We start from the raw sequence: 23,775 nt of genomic DNA on the forward strand, positions 1-23,775 counted from the left end.
CCTCCTAGAGGCTGATGGACTGATAGGAACCAATTTCTGCATGGTTGTTGGATACCATATACTAACATCACGTACCAAATTTCAACCGAATGGGAAGAATTTTGCTCTTCCAAGGTGCTCCGTAGGTCAAATCTGGGGATCGGTTTATATGGGGCCTATATATAATTATGGACCGATATCGACCAATTTTTACATGGGTGTTTAAGGCCATATATTAACATCACGTACTAAATTTCAACTGAATCAGATGAATTTTGGTCTTCCAAGAGGCTCCGGAGGTCAAATCTGGAGATCGGTTTATATGGGGGCTATATATAATTATGGACCGATATGGACCAATTTTTGCATGATCATTTGAGACCATATACTAATATCATGTACCAAATTTCAGCCGGATCGAATGAAATTTGTTTCTCTTAGAGGCTCTGCAAGCCAAATCGGGGGATCGGTTTATATGGGGCTATATATAAATATGGCAGAAGAAAGAAGAAAGAAGTTTCATTATTTTTAAAAGCATTGTCCTTAATAGTTTGTAAATTTTGCATCTTAAAATTTAGGTTGCGTAATCTTTAATATCACGTAAATATTTTTTTTCAGTGTATTATGGAGATGAACTCCTTGTTTAATTTTACTTGTCTTCGACTTCACATCACCAAATTTCACGTTGAGTGGCAGCCTCGCATACCATAAAAAACGAGTGGTTTATTCCTCGTTGCTAAAGTCATGTTTTCAATTTTCTCTAAAAGGGGACAGGGCTGTGACCACGGATGCCATGGTTGATAGAATTCTATCAAAAATGATAGATATTTTTTCTGTTTGGTATATTGGTAGAATTGTTGACGTTTTGGTAGATGTTTCAAAATATTGCAATGCCACATAGTAACTTATTTTTTGGTCCAAACTAAACTTTATATCTCAAGGGTTTCTTTGGTACAAAAATAGTTTTTTTCTATACCATCCACAAAAATTTCATTACAACTTAAAATTACATTTTTAACATTTGATAGATTTTTGGCAGAATTTTCACGAAATTTTAGTAGATTATTATTTAATCGAGTGGCAATCGACACCCCAGCACAAAAAGTAGTGCAAATGTTCTCTTTGGATCCGGAAGTGTTGCAAAATTAAAACAGAATCTATGGATTCAACATGGGCTTAACATAGGTCAGATGTCCACCATTTCAACTGGCGTTGCATTGAATTTGCATCGCTTCTTAAGGTGTGATCCGAATTCAGTGTCTTCACTCAAACAAAAAGTGAACCCTACACTCAACAAAAAGTTTACTTGGATCCATAGATTTTAACCTTCCCTTAAGGATGCGGCTTCTTTAAAATAAAGAAATTTTTTAGCGACCAATCTGACCTTAAATCTAGGACCAATAAAATTAAAATTAGGATACAGATCCCATTTATGAAATTTTGTTTCTCTTTTCGAGGTTTATTAATAAAGGTACTCATGTACAAACAAACGCCAGTTTAAAAAGCCAATTTTTAAAGGATACTTAAAAGTAAGAAATGTTTTCTTAATTGCAAAAAAAAATTTAAACCAACGACGCTAAATCTTCAACATAAGTCTTGACCTATATTTGAAGCGTTTTTATCTTAAATCTAAAGGTTCCACATTTCAGTTAATTTAAGGACAATTTCTTTAAATCAAAAATGTGTTTCTTTACTTTAAGGAAAATTAGCCTTAGTTCGAAGACATGTGACTTTAACGGAGGTACGCAAATTTACAAAATTTGTGTCCTAAATTTAATGAAAAAAATTTTTGAAGCAAAGATTACAAATTTTATTTTAATTAAAATGTCATTATTTTAAAGAAATCTGTCCTTAATATTTTGTAAATTTCGCATCCTAAAATTTGAGTTGCATAATCTTTAATATCACGTAAATATTTTTTTCAGTGTATATTTCACTAAAGCCGATTTAATTCTATTTTAGTTCATGAAATTATTACGTTTTAAGAAAGTTAGTTAAATTAACTCAAATAGAGGAACAAATTATACACAAATGAAGCATAAAGATTAACTAAATTCGCACTGAAAAAAATATTGTCGTGAGGCCAAAGATTTCATGTCCTTAAAATATGAATGCAAATTTTGCTTAGCATAAAAGACGCATTTCTCTAATATAAAGTTTATTTCCTTGTCCAAAAGTCGATAAACTTTTGAATGAAGTTGTATTGTCCTTATAATTAAGTGATTTGCCTTAAAAATGGGTATCATAACATAAAAGGAAAATTTTTTGGGGTAAGGTCAACTTGACTTTAATAATTCAGAAAAATTCTTTAAAATTAATGAAATTGTCTTCAAATTTGTTGTCTTTTTGCATCTTGACTACAAAGCAACAAATTGTTCAAATATAGGACATGTTTTTCAACACTTTAAACATAGCAAAAATTCTACTGGAAGACGAGTCTAAATTTGGAAAATAAAGTTGTCGTTAAATCGTTTTTAAGGGACTTTGAAAGCTGAAAAAACAAAAAAATTAAAATTTGCTTCCTAGAAGCAAGTACACAAAACCCAAATTTAAAAGAGAAGTGTGTCTTAAAAGTATCCTTACTTGTATTCCCCGCTTCTTTGGCTCGGAATCAATACCAACATTTTTAAAGTAAAGACAAAATCTTTGGAACCGGACATGCTTTTTTTTAGTGTATGCGATAACAAAAATTTTCGCTCATTTGTTTTCAATCCTTCTTGAAAACTGGCCCATCTATTGGTTTTTGGACCCTTCTCAATTCTCGCTTATATTCTCATAGATTTTCGTAGTAAGTGTTCCAGATCTTCGGATCTCTAGTAAACATTATCTTTTTCTTGTAACTTGCTAATAAAATCAAACTCTACAGGTTGTTCGGTGGCCTAACATCAAAAATTTTGTTTTTAGCACAAGGACTTCTCGTCCTTAAAATGCGAATACAAAACGCAAACAATTTTTTTTTGAAAACGAGTTTTCTTTTGTTTTTAAAGAGGTTTCTCTCAGACTAAAAAATCATAAAAAATCAAATTTGTATCTCTAGTATCAAGTACGCAAAACTCAAATTAAACGGAAATCGCTTCATTAGTGCAATTCTCCGTGTCTTTGGCTCAAAATTAACAACTACAATGAAACCTCTAAGCACTGGATATCCACGGTCGCGTAAAATTTGTTTACATTTGGAAGGTGTCCAGTTATGAGAGGTTAATTTTAATGTGTCAATATAGCAATCGTCTACCGACAAATGTTCACTTTTGGGAGGTGTCCGGTTTTCAGAGTGTCCAAGTCTGAGAGGTTTCACTGTATATATTTTCTTTTGGTACCATCATTATAAACGAATCCGAATACTTGTTTCTATCTGATTTCTTTAAATTTGGCGGAAATATATTCTTCAAAGTACCAAAGTGTAAAATGATGTTACTATAATCTGAGGCCCCCAGTTTCACGTCATTTCACACGACACTCATGCTTGATGATAGTTCATCTCGTAATAGACATACCTTAATTATGCGATCTATAGCCAAATACGCAAAGTTTCTAGAACTTGTCCTAAAAAAAGAAAAGAAAAAAATATATATACTTATACAAATACGATTTATTAAAAAAAAAAAAAACTAATAACAAATACATAAAAAATTTGATTTATTGAAATAAATATGATTTTATTACTAATAATGATTTTTACCAATTCGTTAGTCCTAATCTTAATACTTCGACAAACACAACATGACTAGTTTTTCATGAACCTACGTCAACTATGGTTTTCATGTAAAAATGAAAATTTATTGCTTCTAGTAAAGCAGAGGTGAATGCTGACAAATTTTGTACATTGAGAAATATTTTTGGATTTAAGAGATATAAAGTATAGATAAAAGATTATGAGAATATATAAAAATGATATGAAAATGTCCTCTGTAGAACATCAATTTTGATTTAATTTGAAACTTTCTAAACTTTAATGTAATAATTTATAGATTTTTATGACTGTGTTACATATTTTCATCGAATCAAATAGGTAACAATGATTAAATAAAATATTTACGAAATATATTTTTTTCGTGTTACAAAAACACAGTTGGAAACATCGCTTCGAGATAGTTTAATCTTATCTTGTCTACCTTGCTAAAAGAGTATAATTACAAAAATAATTCGTATCACAATTTAATTACTACATGTAGATTTTAGGTAATAATTTCAAGAATTTTATATTAAACGAAATTTAAATTTATCTATAAAAACCGTGTGATATTTTAATTAAACATCAGTTACGTCTCAGTGCTTAGAAACTTAAACGTTTTCGAATTTATTCCGATATTGTGGAAATTAATAAATTTCTATATAGATTGCGAAAATGGGAATAAAATACGTACACCTAATCTGTGCTGGTAAATATACGAAAATTATTTTTAAAAGGATTAAATGTTATCGGTCAAGCAATTGAACAAAAACAAAAATGAAAACAACTAGGAACAAATTTTTTAATTTTATTTTTCTATCGAAATTAAATAAATTTTGCAATAGTTTCCTATAGAAATAAAAATTTGACAAAAATTTCTATAAAAATAAAAATTTGACAAAAAATTCTATAGAAATAAAATTACGAGATAATTTTCTATAGAAATTAAAATTTTAAGACAATTTTCTATAAAAATAAAATTTTGGCAAAATTTTTTATACAAATAAAATTTTGACAATATTTTCTATAGAAATAAAAGTTTGACAAAATTTTCTATGAAAATAAAATTTTGACAAAGTTTTCGATAGAAATAAAATTTTAACAAAATTTTCTATAGAAATAAAATTTTGACAAAATTTTCAATAGAAATAAAATTTTGACAAAATTTTCTACAGAAATAAAAATTTCACAAAATTTTCTACAGAAGTGAAATTCTAACATACCTTTCTACAGAAATAAACTTTTGACAAAATTTTCTATAGAAATAAAATGTTTACAAAAATTTCCATAGAAATAAAATTTTAACAAAATTTTCAATAGAAATAAAATTTTAACAAAATTTTCAATAGAAATAAAATTTTGACAAAGTTTTTATAGAAATAAAATTTTGACAAAATTTTCTATAGAAATAACATTTTGACAAAATTTTTTATAGAAATAAAATCTTGACAAAATTTTTATAGAAATAAATTTTTGCAAAAAAAAAAATTCCTATAGAAATAAAAGTTTGACAAAAATTTTTAAAGAAATAAAATTTTGACAAAATTTTCTACAGAAATAAAATTTTGACAAAATTTTCTATAGAAAAAAAATCGTAACAAAATTTTTATAGAAATAAATTTTTGAAAAAAATTTCCTATAGAAATAAAAGTTTGACAAAATTTTTTTATAGAAATACAATTTTGACAAAATTTTCTATAGAAATACAATTTTGACAAAATTTTCTATAGAAATAAAATTTTGACAAAATTTTCTACAGAAATTAAAATTTCACAAAATTTTCTACAGAAGTGAAATTCTAACATACCTTTCTACAGAAATAAACTTTGACAAAATTTTCTATAGAAATAAAATGTTTACAAAAATTTCCATAGAAATAAAATTTTAACAAAATTTTCAATAGAAATAAAATTTTAACAAAATTTTCTATAGAATCAAAATGTCGACAATATTTCTTATAGAAATAAAATTTTGACAAAATTTTCTATAGAAATAAAATTTTGACAAAATATTCTATAGAAATAAAATTTTGACAAAATTTTCTATAGAAATAAAATTTTGACAAAATTTTCTATAGAAATAAAATTTTGACAAAATTTTCTATAGAAATAAAATCTTTACAAAATTGTCTATAGAAATAAAATTTGTTGTTTTTGATCTCAGCTTAAAGCCATGCATTGACTAAACTACAAGTGTAGCTTAACCAACAGAGGAAAAGTATGTTTGTCAAATTTATTTGGGCAAAGCCCTATAGTCTGCAAGATGGTTGGATGTACAGCTGTTTCGGAATTACCACATTCCTCATCAGCATCCTCTACTTGCAGCAAAACTATCAACCAATTATCAGAATAAATTCGGGTAATTCACTCAACCCAAAGTGAACTGCACCTCGGCTACTGCCTAAACAAATTTGCAAGCATATCTCTTTACCTTTGCCAAACTCAAATCATCGATTTGAATGTAGTTGGCTGGGTTTGTTTTTAAGTGGACTATAGGGCTTTGCCCAAATAAATTTGACAAGCATACTTTTCCTCTGTTGGTTAAGCTACACTTGTAGTATAGTCAATGCTTGGCTTTAAGCTGAGATCAAAAACAACAATAACGATTGAAGAGAAGCCAACAATAACAAACAAAACGAAATAAAATTTTGACAAAATTTTCTACAGAAATAAAATTTTGACAAAGTTTTCTGTAGAAATAAAATTCTGACAAAATTTTCTATAGAAATACAACTTTGACAATATTTTCTATAGAAATACAATTTTTACAAAAATTTCCATAGAAATAAAATTTTGACAAAATTTTTTTATAGAAATGAAATTTTGATAAAATTTTCTATAGAAATTAAATCTTGACAAAATTTTCTATAGAAATAAAATGTTGACAAAGTTTTCTATAGAAATAAAATTTTGACAAAATTTTCTACAGAAGTGAATTCCTAACATACTTTTCTACAGAAATAATTTTTTGACAAAATTTTCTATAGAAATACAATTTTTACAAAAATTTCCATAGAAATAAAATTTTAACAAAATTTTCAATACAACTAAAATTTTAACAAAATTTTCAATAGATATAAAATTTTAACAAAATTTTCTATAGAAATAAAATGTTGACATTATTTTCTATAGAAATAAAATTTTGACAAAATTTTCTATAGAAATAAAATTTGGAAAAAAAAAATTTCTATAAAAAAAAACATTTTTGACCAAAATTTTCTATAGAAATAAAATGTTGACAAAATTTTCTATAGAAATAAAATTTTGACAAAATTTTCTATAGAAATAAAATTTTGACAAAATTTTCTATAGAAATAAACTTTTGAAAAATTTTTCTATAGAAATAAACTTTTGACAAAATTTTCATTACAAATAAAATTTTAACAAAATTTTCAATAGAAATAAAATTTTAACAAAATTTTCAATAGAAATAAAATTTTGTCAACATTTTCTATAGAAAAAAAAAATTTTTGACTAAATGTTCTATAGAAATACAATTTTGACAAAATTTTCTATAGAAATAAAATTCTGACAAAATTTTCTATAGAAATAAAATCTTGACAAAATTTTTATAGAAATAAAATTTTGACAAAATTTTTTATAGAAATAAAATTTTGACAAAATGTTCTATATAAATAAACTTTTGACAAAATTTTCTACAGAAATAAACTTTTGACAAAATTTTCAATACAAATAAAATTTTAACAAAATTTTTTATAGAGATAAAATTTTGACAAAATTTTCTATAGAAATAAAATTTTGACACAATTTTCTATGGATATAAAATCTTGACAATATTTCCTACAGAAATAAAATTTTGACAATATTTTCTATAGAAATAAAATTTTGACAAAACTTTCAATACAAATAAAATTTTAACAAAATATTCAATTGAAATAAAATTTTGACAAAATTTACTATAGAAATAAAATTGTGACAAAATTTTCTATAGAAATAAAATCTTGACAAAATTTTTATAGAAATAAAATTTTGACAAAATTTTTTATAGAAATGAAATTTTGAGAAAATTTTTTATAGAAATGAAATTTTGACGAAATTTTCTATAGAAATAAAATTTTAACAAAATTTTCTATAGAAATAAAATTTTGACAAAATTTTCTATAGAAATAAAATTTTAACAAAATTTTCTACAGAAAAAAAAAATTGACAACATTTTCTATAGAAATAAAATTTTGACAAAAATTTCTGTTTAAAATAAAATTTTGAGAATTTTTTTTAGAAATAAAATTATGACAAAATTTTGTATAGAAACAAAATTTTTATAAAATTTTCAATAGAAATAAAATGTAAAAAAAAAAATTTATAGAAATAAAATTTTGAAACATTTTTCTAGAGAACAAAAATGTTCTAGAGAACAAAAACTTTCCTTAAGAAATAAAATTGTGAGAACATTTTCTTTAGAAATAAAATTGTACGAAAATATACTATTAAAATAAAATTTTGAGAAAAATTCCAATAGAAATACAATTCGGATACAACTTGCTTATAAACAAGATTTTGAAAAAAAAAATCAACAGAAATAATATTTAGAGAAAATTTTCTATGGCAATAACGTTCTGAGAAAATGTTTTATAGGAATAAAATTTGGACCTTTTCTGTAGAAATAAAATTTTGTTATAATTTTTTATAGAAATGAAGCTTTGCATACATTTTTTGTTGAAAGACAATTTTTACCAAATTTTCTATATAAATAAAATTTTGAGTAAATTATACAAAAATATAAAGTTTTACTAACATTTCTATAGAATTAAAATTTTGCAAAAATATAATAATAAAATTTTAAGAAAATAATATTAAAAAAAAAACTCTATAGAAATAAAATATTGAGAAATTTTCTATAAAAATAAAATCTTGACAAACTTTTCTATACAAATAAAATTTTGAGAAATTTTTTTATATAACTAAAATTGAGAGCACGTTCTATAGAAATAAAATGTTGATAACAGTTTTTGTAAAAATAAAATTTTTTGTAGAAAATTTTCTATAGAACTAAAAACGAAATTTACTTTTTTTTATAGAAAATTTCGTCCAAGTTTTTTTTTCTATAGAAAAATAAAATTTGAAGAAAATTTCCCATGGATATACAAATTTGAGAATTTTTCTATACAAATAAAATTTTGGGAAAATCTTCTATAGAAATAAAATTTTGTGAAAAAATTTCTACACTTTCTATAGAAATAAAATGTTGATAACATTTTCTATAAAAAAAAACAATATCTTGAGAAAATTTTCTACAGAAATAAAAATTTTCTATACAAATAAAATTTTATTTGTATATAAAATATTGTCACATGTTTATTTCTATAGAAAAATAAAATTTTGAGACAATTTTCCATAAAAATAAAATTTTGAGAAAAACTTCTATAGAAAAAAAATTTTGTGAAAAATTTTCTATTTCTATAGAAGAAATTTTTTATTATAGAAATTTTGAAATACATTTTTAAAGACATAAAATTTTTAAAGAAAAAAAAAAAATATTTAGAAATGAAATTTTTAAAAATATTTATTTTGTTTTGTCTTCCTATCCACATTTGCAGCTTTGATTGTGGCACTTATACCGAGTGTTACTTCTTCGGTGGAAAGGAATTCAGCCCAGGTTTTGGACAATCCACTCTATATATGGCAACGTGATGTTATGATAGCAGAAACAGTAGAACAAATTTCTGAAACTATGAAATGTCTAATGGATAAGTATAATCCAGAAATTGAGGGAAAAATTAAACAAGCATGGAGTGGAAATTTGCAAGGCGTTCAAAATGTGGATTTATCGAAAATTAACACAAATCAAATGATGGATATGGTTTACAATCTAGCAAATTTGGTGTTGAAAAAATTACAATCATCTCATGAACAATGTTCCAAAATTCCTTATCATTTTAATGATCACCATAGAGGGGACTATTCCAGAATACCGAAAGATGTTAGAGATTTGCAAAGCAATTTGGAAGAAATGGGTGCCATAATGAAGTGCCTACTTAGCAATGGTAAAGTCGAACCACGTATTCATGAAATTGTGGGCAACGGTATTGGAAAATATCATGAAAAGCATAGCGATTCAATGACCCCAGAAGAAATCACTGCCGTGGAAACAGGAGGTATTTTAAAGCAGTTAAGGCAATTAAATGCCAAATGTCAATCCAGGGATTCATCCAAAGGATCAAAATCCAATCAAGAGAACTCCCTTAAAATTTTAAAGAGAGATCTGTTAGTAGCCGAGCATTTTTCCAATCTAGGAGAGGTTGTGAAATGTCTTATGCATGTCTTTGATTTGGATGTTGGCCAGAAGATCCAAAATGCCTGGAATAGAAATGTGGAGAAATTTCAAGGAGGCATTGCTTCAAATATCACTAGTGATCAAGTAATGGATTTACTTATTGAGAGCGTAGTTAATGTTCACAAAGATTTGGAGGCCATACATCCTCAATGTGATTCAATTCCTTATGTCTACGATCATTCGGATTTGTCCCATGTGAATTTAGTTCCTGCCGAAATGAGAAATTTACAAGAATATGTGGACATTTTTGCTAATAATATGAAATGTATTTTGTCTAATGGCAAAATTGAACCTCGTATTCATGATATTTTTGTGCAGGCCTGCATAAGATATGGCCAACAACGTGATACACCTTTATCACCTGTCCAACTTACCGTCAATGAAATTTTGAATCTCATATCAGATTTGAAAGCTTTGGGAGCAAAATGTACCATAACTTGTCCACGTTTGTAGAGAGTAAGAAACAGAATGACATGCGATAATGTGTAAAAATATTTGTTTGTGTTTGTTTCAATAAAATCTTCGGAAATGATCATGTAAAAAATTGTTTTTTTTTTTCATTGAGAAAATGACAGGACTTGTCTTACACGGAAAAAAATCTCGCCCAGCTCCAAAGGACTTTTCTTCAATCTAATGTCATTGCTATTGATTCAGAGTCCAATAATGCCTTTGAAATTATATTTTTTTTATTGAATCATTTACAAAATTAATTGAAATTTGTTAATAAAATCAATCATGTTTTTAATATTTTTTTGATGACCAATTAAAACTGTGATTGCTACTTTAAACGAAAACGATTTCTAGCTTTCGAATTTAACTACGGAATGTTTTTCAGTGTACTGCATTCCAACTTTATTTATTTTTTTTAGACTCTATTACAAAATTTACCAAGTTCCTTAATGGCATACATAACAGAAGGTAATGATTTTCTTAGACCATTTCCTGAAACATGAGCTGTTTCCATAACTTCAATAGATTTACCCAGAATATCTATAACATCCGGTACATTCTCCAGGCCGATACATTTCTTCAATGAGACAATCACTTCCGACAGCTGAGCATATTCATAGACTTCTGGTGGAATTTCTGGTCTGATCACATCATTGGGACAAGTGTAGTAGTTATAGTCAATACATTTAGGTTCAACAGCCAATAACTTTGGAGTGGTTCTATTCATTTTTGCTGCTAACTTTGATGCCAAGAAATTTTCCGATTCATGCATTGTTAAGTGATCCACCATACTTGCTTCAGATTCGGTATCAACTTGGAGGGCTTTTTCAACAGCTAAATGATCTCAACTACGAATTATACATAGCAGTAATTTACCTTGCCGGTCTAGATTATTCATGACATCAGTTATTATTTGCAGAGCGTTGGTAAGATCGGCAGCATGTATAGAATTGAGCATGGTAATCAGCAATACAACTAATTGGAATAATATACAAAAATTTAATTTTCTATATATTTTTTTTAAATTAAATTAACGTACCACTAATGATCATCAAAGGATTTGGAAATTTTGCATTTTTCTAGAGTTTCGTTTCGTAAATTTTTATATCACTTGAAAATAAATTTTTATTTTCAATTGCTGTTATTTTTATAATTTATTTCATAAAGTTTAATGCCTATATTTACACAGGTGGGGGTTCTAAAAAATAAACACAAAAGCTTTCCATTACCTGTTTAGGAGGTTATCAAACATAAGATTAGAAGTGTGTATAATTTTCTGTGTCATCATTTGAAATTCTTGCGTTTCACATTTGAATAGAATTAAAAAAAGTAGAAAAGTCAAAGTCGACTTTTTGTAATCTTTAAATTCGACTAACATAACAGGTTGGCTGATAACTCCCCGGTCTAACAAAGAAAAACACATTTTTTTTGTCAAAATTAGTTTTTATTATTCAACATAGTTCCCTTCAAGAGCGATACAACTATTATAACGACCTTCCAATTTTTTGATACTATTTTGGTAGTACTCCTTCGGTTTTGCCTCAATCCACAAAATAGGCCTCAGTTTCGGCGATCACCTCTTCATTGCAGCCAATTTTTTTCCCTGCGGGCATCCTTTTGAGGTCTGAGAACAAGAAAAAGTTGCTGGGGGCCAGATCTGGAGAATACGGTGGGTGGGGAAGCAATTCGAAGCCCAATTCATGAATTTATGCCATCGTTCTCAATGACTTGTGGCACGGTGCGTTGTCTTGGTGGAACAACACTTTTTTCTTCTTCATATGGGGCCGTTTTGCCGAGATTTCGATCTTCAAATGCTCCAATAACGCCATATAATAGTCACTGTTGATGGTTTTTCCCTTCTCAAGATAATCGATAAAAATTATTCCATGCGCATCTCAGAAAACAGAGGTCATTACTTTGCCAGCGGACTTTTGAGTCTTCCCACGCTTCGGAGACGGTTCACCGGTCGCTGTCCACTCAGCCGACTGTCGATTGGACTCAGGAGTGTAGTGATGGAGCCATGTTTCATCCATTGTCACATATCGACGGAAAACTCGGGTGTATTACGAGTTAACAGCTGCAAACACCGCTCAGAATCATTAACACGTAGTTGTTTTTGGTCAAATGTGAGCACGCGCGGCACCCATTTTGCACAGAGCTTCCGCATATCCAAATATTGATGAATGATATGACCAACACGTTCCTTTGATATCTTTAAGGCCTCTGCTATCTCGATCAACTTCATTTTACGTATCACGAGAACGCATCACGGTTTCCCCAGTTGGTAGAATTCTACCCAAAAAGAGTAGATTATTTACCCTTTGGTAGATTGGTAGAATTCTTGATATTTTGGTAGATAAATTTTAGATACAATATTTTGACAAAATTTTCTATAGAAATAAAATTTTGACAAAATTTTCTATAGAAATAAAATTTTGACAAAATTTCTATAGAAATAAAATTTTGACAAAATTTTCTATAGAAATAAAATTTTGACAAAATTTTCTATAGAAATAAAATGTTGACAAAATTTTCTATAGAAATAAAATTTTGACAAAATTATCTATAGAAATAAAATTTTGACAAAATTTTCTAGAGTATTTGTGGCTCGAGTGCCAACACGAGTTTGGACTAAATGCTCAAAATGTGCCAGAGCTCACCAATGCACAAAAAAGTTAGACTGGATAGAACTAAGGACTTGATTCGCTTGCGAATTTGTTTTCTCCGTTGATAAGCCATTCCAAAGTGAGTAGTTTGTTAACAAACCCAATATATGATAGAGTGGCCACCTTATACATAGACACATTTTTGGGGAAAAAATAGGCTGTGTTGAAGAAGAACTACGCCCACTTCCCGTACAAAACTTAAGGTTTTGTCAAAATAGAAAACGAAATTATGGACAATTATGTACAATATATCTCCCACAAAGACCGATTGCCAGATTAGATTTCGGTAATGTCCATAATTTAATATTATCCTTATATATCGGTAGTATAATTTAATTCACAATCCATGGTAGAGTGTATATTAGATTCGACCAAATTTCGTTCGTATATATTACTTGTTATTTGTTGCAATACTTCAAAGATGATCTCAACCTATGACTTTACGTTTTAATATGTGCAATGTGACAAAAACGGCTACCTTTGTTAAAAAAACAACAACAAAACACAACAAAAACAATTAATTAATACTTGTCGTTCGATGTTCAATGAAGTGCACTCAACAGTTTGAAGGTTTACGCAATCATCCCTTTTTGGGTGAGATTACACATGACATCCATTAATTATAGTTTTAAACTGATAGCGCTAGAATATTAGCTCCATTATGCAAATGTGAACTTGAAATCCAAATAAGATTTCAACAACCAATTAAAGAAAATAGTGGGTAGATATTGAATGTATAATATTCTCTATGATTGCATAAAATGACCTTTAGTGTCTGATTATTACTTAAAAATAATAAATGCGCAATTGCCTTAGAAAACAAACACTTGCCACCCCTCACAAAATTTAAATACCCACATAGGCTAAAAGATTTATTTTAAATGGTGACAACTATTATGTTAGAATTTCATAACCTTTGTTTTTAGCTATTAATTCACATAGAATTAAACAAAATAATAAAATACATATGTATACATTTTGGAAGCCCGTAACAGCCTGGCCTCATATAGATTTTAGTAGCGGTCGTAAATAGATGAACAATTGTTTAGTATGAAGTCTAAGTCTCCGTAATCTAGAATGGTTTTCGTTTTTTGTACACTCAAAAACAAGTTTACTTGATTTCAAAGATTTTGACATTCCCTTAAGGATTTTGGTATTGATTCCGAGTTGCTTCTTAAAAATAAGGACATTTTTCGGGGAGATATCTAGATTTAAAATTAGGCTCTATAAATTTAAAATTAGGATACAGATCTCCTTTATCGAATTTTCGTTATCTCTTTGCGATATATGTATCTACAAAGGTATTAATGTACAAATAAATGCAGTTTTGAAAAATCAAATCCATAGCGGGTACTTTTGTGATGTGTGATGTAAACCGATCTTCTGAATAAGTTTAGAAGATTTTTCCCAGCCTTACATTTTTGTACAATTTGCAGCACGGACGAAGAAGACTGTTTTCATATTTTGGGATGTAAAAATTATATAGTTGGAACTCAAATTTTTAGCACATTATTTTTAAGTGAAGTAACCAATTGGCGCCTTAAAAATATATACACACAAAGAAAATTTCATTAACATTTTTTGTCTACCGGTGTGCCTAAGGTGAAACGTAATATGTTTGAACAATACAAAGGGTTTAAAAAGTTTGAATTTAGACTTATTTGAGATCCATAAAGAAATACGCAAAATATGGTTCCTCTCGGTCCATATTTTGAGATAGCCCTACATAAACTCTACATTATTTCTTGAGGCACCAGATTTATGCGTTTTGATTAGCCACATACGTTTCAAAGCGATTCATAACATGACATTTTAAATTAAACCTCTGGAAACGTGCCATCTGAGGTAGTCTTTTGGAGGAAGTGTGTTTCATTAAAATCAAAATCACCTAAAATTCTCTACTTTAAATTTGTGGTCTTTAATGCCTGTAACTGATATACCCGGCAAAAGCGATTTTCCACCAGTTTACTTCAATAGAAACAATACTAATAAATAGTACACACAAAAAAAAATCTTTTCTCCCACACGAAAACAAACATATATCGTTTCTATTTGCTTTTCGCTATAACGAAGTTTGTTTCGGAGAGAAGTATATACTTTGTGTGATAAACGCTGATTCTTTTATAGAATGTAACAACATTTTCATCACAATGGACTGAATAGTCTAAGTGAGCCTGAATCTTAATCGGGCTGCCATTTTAACCTAACAACATTTTCATACACTTGAACCTCACGAAAAAAGGTTTTTGATAGTCGGCGGTGGATAAGCAATCTTTTTTTAAATTTTTCGTTTCGCTTGGACGGAGAATCTGACCGCGTACCATACAGTTTGTAAGAGGGACAAGAAGTCAAAACCCCGTAGAATTAAACAGGGAGTTCCCCAGGGCCGGGTTAATATCTCCGGCACTGTTTAACCTCTACCAGTCCTCGATTCCACCCCGTCCTGACGGCGTCGAGATTGTATCAAATGCAGACGATTGCACAATCATGGCACCCGGGCCCATTGTTGATGACATTTGCGATCGATTGAATGTCTACCTCGCTGATCTTATCAGTTATTTCACTGCAAGAAATTTGAGGATATCTCCCACCAAATCCTCAGCCACACTATTCACTACATGGACGGCGGAAGTACGCAGGCAGTTGAATGTCAGAGTCGATGGCAAAACAATTCCGACAACAAATTACCCCAAGATTCTCGGGGTCACATTCGACAGCCTTTTTAAGTCGTCCGCCCATGCCACTGCAATTTGTGATAAGCTCCGCGGTAGAAACAAGGTCCTCAAGTCGCTTGCCGGCAGCACTTAGGGTGCGGACAAAGAAACTTTGTTAACTACATATAGGGCAATTGGCCGTTCAGTGGTAAACTATGCAGCGCTAATGTGGACACCTCAAACGAGCGATACGCAGTGGAATAACATACAGACCTGTCAGAACGCTGCCCTTAGAACTGCAACATGATGTTTCCGCAGTACACCCCTGGATCACCCTTATGCGGAGACCAAGATCATCCCAGTGCGTCGACACTGGGATGATCTTTGTCTCCGCATTACATGTTGTCAAAGCATTCGTAGTTGTTGCTATCGTATCGTAGCTGGGTTGGTATCGTAGTTGTCATCCAAAGCACCATCTTGTGGATAGACAACCTCCACCCAGGAATGTAAGGGTTGATCTTCACCTTCTAGAGCCCGAGATCCAGCGTTACAGAAGAGAGCCTCTAGATCAGGCAGCAGACAGATCTAAACAGGATTCATGAGGATACTGTAGCTGAAGCGGTGAGAAGCTACAATGTTAATCCTGTTCTCGGAGTCCGACCGCCGCCCATAGCACCGGAGGAGGGAGACCTCCTACGGCAGACCTTGGTAGTTTTGACCCAACTAAGATCAGGCAAGTGCAGCCGCCTCAATTCATACTTATCAGTGATTGATAGCAGCGTTGCTGACGTGTGTCCTATCTGTAATCAAAGGCTACATGACACTCGTCACCTTTTTGCTTGCCTAGCTAAGCCTACCCGTCTCACTACCAGATCACTCTGGACATGCTCCATCCATGTGGCAGAGTTCCTTGATCTGGCTACCAGCTGAACTACACAAGCACAGAACAAAATGGATGAAACTACATTAAAAAATTTTACAACAACAAAAACTATAATACATTTTACTATGAAACCTCAAAATGTGTCTTATTAAAGACTTAAGGCCAGAAAAGAACATTGTTTGATATAAACGAAATGAACTGTGCTTTTGGATCAAAAATTATTTTTCTTATTGCAGAAATAATTTTTTTTGGGTAAAAAAATTGAAATTTTCGAAGAAATTCAAAAAACTCTATAAAAAGAAAACCTTTTCGGTACACGCTTTGCGAACGTTTTTTTTTTTGCGTATAGTGGGTATTTAAGATTCCGTTGATCATGATTTTGGCAGTTTTTATTTGTTATAAAGGGTTAAATTGTAAGGGCCGATGTTGAATGTGAACCACACCTAAACGCCAAGTTTTTTCCGAATTTTATTTGACATTTCTCTATTTCAGACTTACTCAATTTGAACCATGGAGAGATACACAATCCAACAACGTGTTAAAGTTATCCAGACTTATTATGAAAATGGGCGTTCAAATCAAAATGCATATCGTGCACCTTCATCTTCAGTGATGAGGCACATTTTCACCTCAGAATTGCCACATTTGGGCGAATGAGAATCCAATGCACCCACAAAGAGTGACTGTTTGGTGCGGTTTATGGGCTGGCGGCATCATCGGGCCGTATTTTTTCCAAAATGAGGCCAGTCAGGCAGTTACTGTGAATGGTGTTCGCTATTGTGATATGATAGCGAACTTTTTATGGCCCGAATTGGAAGATATGGATGTGGACGATATGTGGTTTCAGCAGGACGGTGCCACTTGCCACACAGCTAACGAAACAATGGCTCTTTTGCGCAACAAATTCAATGGCCGTGTTATCTCACGTACTGGCGATGTCAATTGGCCGCCAAGATCATGTGATTTGACACCGTTGGACTTTTTTCTTTGGGGTTATTTGAAAGAAAAGGTGTACGTCGATAAGCCAGCAACAATTCAAGAGCTAAATGATGACATAATTCGGCACATTAACGGCATAGAACCTCCATTATGCCTCAGCGTCATCGAAAATTTGGACCATCGGATGAAGGTGTGCCACCGAGGTCGCGGCGCCCATTTGGCCGATATTTTGTTCCATCAATTATGAATAATACCAATATATCATAATAAAATAAAATTACAATAATTTCCTAAATAGTTTGTGTTTTATTCAAAATCAACATCGGCCCTTGAAATTTTAACCACCCTTTATATCCAAAACATTTTTTTTGTACATCTAAACTCATTTTCTAAATGAATAGACTGACATTTTGATTTTTATACCCACCACCATAGAATGGTGATGGGGGTATAATAAGTTGGTCATTCCGTTTGTAACAAATCGAAGTATCGATTTCCGACTATATAAAGTATATATATTCTAGATTAGGGAGAAATTCTAAGACGATGTAACCACGTCCGTCTGTCTGTCTGTTGTAATCACGCTATAGTCTTCAATAATAGAGCTATCGTCCTGAAATTTGCCACAGATTCGGTTTTTGTTTGCAGGCAGGTCAAGTTCGAATATGGGTTATATCGGTCCAGGTTTTGATATAGCCCCCATATAAACCGACCACCCGATTTGGGGTCTTGGGCTTTTAGAAACCGTATTTTCTAACCGATTTCACTGAAATTGGAAATGTAGGGGTACTTTAGTAACACAAATAGGTGTGCCAAAAATGGTGCCTATCTGTCCATGTTTGGGTATAGCCCCCATATATACTGATCTCCCGATTTTACTTCTTGGGTGTCTAGAAACTGTATTTTCTATCCGATTTGCCTGAAATTTGAAATGAAGAGGTATTCTAGGACCATCAAATAGGTATGGAAAAAGGGGTGTATCGGTCCATGTTTTGGCATAGTCCTCATATAGAGCGATCTCCCGATTTTACTTCTTGGGCTTCTAAAACTCGTATTTGCAATCCGATTTGCCTAAAATCCACCGCTGAAAAAGTTTTTGGTGTTCGGTCGAAGCAGGAATCGAACCCACGACCTTGTGTATGCAAGGCGGGCATGCTAACCATTGCACCACGGTGGCTAGAAACCATAGTTTCTGTCCGATTTCCTTGAAATTGGAAATCTAGAGGTATTTTAGGACCGTAAATACGTGTGCCGAATACGGTGTGCACCGATTTCCCGTGTTTACTTCTTGAGCTAAGAAATCTTAGATTTTATCCAATTTGCCTAAATTTGAAATCTAGAGGTTTTTAGGACCATAAATTGGTTTTTAGAAAATGGTGTGCATCGGTCCATATTCTGTTGTAGCCTCTATATAGACCGATCTTCCGAGTTTACTTCTTGGGCTTCTGTAAACCGTAATTTTTTTCCAATTTGCCTGAAATTTGAAATCTAGAAGTTTTTTAGGGTCATAAAATCGGACTGTTACTTTAACCTAACCATCTTCGGGAAGCGTACTGGACGAAATGATCTGCTTAGGAGAATATCTGTCATTAAACGCTCTGAAATTATATATATTATCAACTAGATAGGGTCACGGCCTAAAGGAAAAAAAAGTTGAAGCGGTCACCCCCCAGTTTTGTAGCATATTCGAAGACAATTTCAGAACACCAAAACTTTTTTTTTCGTGCACCCTACGACCCCCCGAAATACAATTTATTGTGCTGTGTCGTCATTTGAAATTACGTCGTAGTCATATGTTGAACGGCAGAAATATAGCCAATGTGTAAGCAGCATAACGATCATGACAGCAAAAACTATTTGGTGGTGTGTAGGGTGACCTATTGACTTTTTAAAATCTCTGTAACTTTTTTGTTTATGAATATAAGTAAATACTTCAAAAGCAAAAGTTTCATATTTTGTTAAGATCTTTAAAATGGTTATCAGAAATGGGCATAATAGGGGTATACGAAGCGAAATAAAAAAAAAAATTAAAAATCAAATTTGACGTCGGAGTCAAAAATTACCAATGTACGAAATATAGCCTCTGATCAACCACGAACAACGATATGCGTTTCTTTTCTATCGGACTTCAAATGACGACACAGCACAATAAATTGTATTTCGGGGGGTCGTAGGGTGGACTGAAAAAAAGTTTTGGTGTTCTGAAATTATCTTCGAATATGCTACAAAACTGGGGGTGACCGCATCAACTTGTTTTCGTGACCCTATCTATTATCAACTCGCTACGACTAAGAGTTTTCAAAGGAAACTATTATATTTAATTCAGGGTGGTGGGTATTTAAGATTCGGCCCGGCCCAACTTACTGCTGTATATACTTGTTATTTACTTCAATAGAAAACTTTTGAGCATCAAACGGAAACTCGGATTGTCTAAAATTTCGTTCCTAATGTCTAAATATGGTATAACGATACCGGGATTTTACTTCTTAAGCTTCTGGAAGTCTAATTATTATTTTGACCCCCAAATTGTTGAGGATTAATACATGTTGCAAAATATCTATATCGGTCCATTTTTTGGAATCCTCCACCATAGAATTACCATTGGAGTTCTATTAAAATTAGATTCAGCTAAATTACCCGTTGTCGACTACGGACCCAGCAAAAACTGGGTAAGCACTAGTGATTCCTCCAGTAATACCGGTAACTTACTACTTGTAGTATTATCTGTGATTCCTTTTATTAATACCAGTAATTAAAATCATATTGAGGTACGGGTTCGAATCCTGCTGAGACTCTGTTTTTTTAAATATTAATTAATTAAATTTTTGTTGAAAATTTGTTTTTTTTTTCTCGACAGTGTTTTTAAATAGAATAACCTCTACAGCGATTGTGGGCACCATTAATAGTAGCGACAATTTTCAGAAAAAATTGCAACATATTAATTTATAATGCCAATAAAATATACCCTTGTTTTCTTAAGTTGTTTAGTATATCATTTATATTGCAAAACTACATCATTGAATAAATCCATGCCGTGGAGAAGGGTATAGTGTGTTGGATTACAAAACAACAGGTCTGAGTTCGACTCATCCTGGCGTCATAGAGAATTTCAAAGTACAATTTGTACCATAAATATAAACAGAGGGAGAGAAAGATGTAGTAAAAGACCGAATATACGAAACTAACTTATAAGAGAGTATAAAATCTATAAATAGATATGAGAGCAGCAACTCACTCGTTTGATTCTAAACCTATTAGAATGCTTGCGACGAAGTACTTATTTTTGGACTGCTTTTATGCTTGCACCGAAGTACTTCCTCCAATGTCATACCCATGTAAAAGTATTACTGCTGATATGTGTACGAAGAAGTTGTTACCTATTTGGCGCAGGCATACTTGTACTCACACCTGGTAATAGAAGTTTTTGCTGGGGAATCGAGGCTAATGAGAAATGCTGGATTCACAGTTAAGCGATTCGACTTAAAAATGTGTATCTTAAGACAAAAGAAAATTTTGTTTAACTACGGCCAATTTGGCTTTAATAATTAAAAAAATGTTTTCAAAATTAATTAAATCACCTTTAAATTTTTTGAGTTTACAAAGCAAACAAGCGTTACTTTAAAGACGTTTTTTACTTGAAAGATAGCATAATTTCAACTTGAAGCCGACCTTGAATTTGGAAATTTAAGTTATCGTTAAGAGAAAAGGCTGAAAAAACGACTAAATTCAAATTTGTTTCTTAGTATCAATTACGCTAAACTCAAATTTCAAAGTGAATTGTGTTTTAAAAATATCCTTATTTCAGTTCCCTGTTTCTTTGGCCCTGAATCAATGCAAACATCATTAATACAAAAACACAAAATCTTTGGAACCGGGAACGCTATGTTATTTACCGTGTAGAACATACAGACAGACATACCCCTTAGAATTTTACACGAATCAAAAATATATTGCGATGTGTTACAAAGGGTATAGAAGATTTATTATATTCCCCCATCATATGGTGTAGATTATAACAGGGTTGACCTACTTTACTATCAGATCAAAAGATTAAATGCGAATCATACATAATCCTTTAGATTATATTCCAGATGTGTCACCATTGCCATAATTGTCTTTCATTTCAATTTACAAGTGCACATAGGCATACAGACAACTCAATCAAGATCGTATCTATAGCAGCTTGTCATTCCAATACGCATTTAAACTTTAAATTAAATTCATTGCAAAAAAATGAAAAGAAAAAACGAAAACAAAGCCAAACGATGCAATGTGGCCAACATATACCGGCATTTCACATAAAATTTAGTTCATGGTTTAAACAGACACATATGGCCCAAAACCTAATAACAACAGCAACAACAACAATAACAAAATCAAGTTAACAATAAAATATGCAAAATATTTTAAGAAAATTGTTTCACACTTTTGCGAAAGAAGTCGCCCCAAAACAAAGGAAACATTAAAATTGAAACAAAAGCAATGTGAGATAGATACCATCGCAACAATACTGTAGAAAATACGTAAAACCAAAATAAAAAAACTCCAACAACTACAAGAAAGACTCAATGAATGTCATAAATTTTAAAGAATAAAAACTAAAGTCTATGCGGATGGAATTGCCTAGATAAACACTGATCAAAATCAAGGAAAAAGAAGTAAATATTTTTTTTATGTATACACACCAAAATAAGGAATATGATTACCTCCTAGAACAAAATGTTATTTTTGGATGGTGAACAAGGAGTTGCTTCGCTTGCCTAGGTTAGGTTAGGTTAGGTTAAAGTGGCAGCCCGATTAAGATTCAGGCTCACTTAGACTATTCAGTCCATTGTGATACCACATTAACTAAAAGTACCTATTACATATGGGCACTTCTAGTTTTAACCGCTGAACCTTCTTGATTATTTTTCTTTGTTGAACCAACCGCTTGCCTAAAAGTGGCCAGTTACCGCATTTAGTTTTCTCCGATGAGAAACCATTTCACATTCAGCAGTTAGTGAAGAAAAAGTGTGATCGGGTTCACTTGCCAAGATTCGGTTGGCCACAAGCGTTGCCGTAATGACCGATGGTCGCTTCCTGCTCGTATTCATTCTCCGTAGGATCATGAAAAATTCTGAATATTATTGACAAAATATCCTGGGGCATTGTGGAGAGGAAAAAATGCACAAAAAATACCAAAGCTTTGACCGTCTCAAAATGGGCCAAATTGTGGCAGGGCTATTTTCGTTCAGTGTGTGCAATGAAAAGAAGCATATCCTGTTCCTTAGATTTTGTCTTGAAGTAATGACTTTGGTATTGACTCCGAGACATAATTCTCTTTTAAAGTTAAGAGTAGCGTACTTGATTCTAGGAAGCAAATTTTGATTTATTATTTCTTTTAGTTTTTTTTTTTTTCATTAGTGCTATCAAAATCCTTTAAAAAATATGTTTCCAAATTAAGGCTAGTTTTCAATGTTTCAAGAAGAAAAAAAAACTTTAAAATGATCTGTTGGAAAATATTTCCAATTTTTTTTTCTTTGTAGTCAACATACAAAAAGTCAACACACTTAAATGTGATTTCATTAATTTTAAACAAATTTTCAGACTTTATAAAGCCAAGTTGGACTTAGTCAAACGAAATTTTCTTTGAGTTGAATCACTTGACTATAAATACAAAGCAACTTCAAACTTTACTATAGAAATAAAAATTTGAGATTTTTTTTTATAGAAATAAAATTTTGAAGAAATTTTCTACAGAAATAAAATTTTGAGAAAATTGTCTACAGAAATAAAAATTTGGACAAATTTTTCTATAGACATAACATTTTGAGGAAATTTTTTATAGAAATAAAATTCTGAATAAATTTTCTATAGAAATAATATTTTGCGAAATTTTTCTATAGAAATAAAATTTTGAGAAAATTTTCTATAGAAATAAAATTTTGAGAAAATTTTCTATAAGAATAAAATGTTGACAACATTATCTATAAAAATAAAATTTTGAAAAAAATTTCTATAGAAATAAAATTTTGAAAAAATTTTCTATAGAAATAAAATTTTGAGAAATTTTTCTACAGAAATAAAATTTTGAGAACATTTTCTACAGAAATAAAATTTGGAAAAAAAATTCTATTGAAATAAAATATAGACAAAATTTTCTATTGAAACAAAATTAAGACTAAATTTTCTATATAAACTAAATGTTAGAAAAATTTTCTATGGAAAAAAACTTTGACAACATTGTCTATAGAAATAAAA

At 30.7% G+C, this 23,775-nt stretch overlaps 1 protein-coding gene across 4 annotated transcripts in view; it reads right to left on the bottom strand.

Moving 5' to 3' along the window:
• LOC142228862 (uncharacterized) overlaps nt 1-23,775 on the bottom strand; it is a 409,539-nt gene that overhangs the window by 206,832 nt on the left and 178,932 nt on the right. For all 4 annotated transcript variants that reach the window (XM_075299394.1, XM_075299396.1, XM_075299392.1 and 1 more), the window contains exon 3: nt 3,474-3,522. The gene's annotated coding sequence lies outside the window, so the exon portion shown is untranslated. The remainder of the gene's footprint in view (nt 1-3,473; nt 3,523-23,775) is intronic.

The sequence above is a fragment of the Haematobia irritans genome, chromosome 3, assembly GCF_050003625.1.
Source record: "Haematobia irritans isolate KBUSLIRL chromosome 3, ASM5000362v1, whole genome shotgun sequence".
Classification (NCBI taxonomy): domain Eukaryota; kingdom Metazoa; phylum Arthropoda; class Insecta; order Diptera; family Muscidae; genus Haematobia; species Haematobia irritans.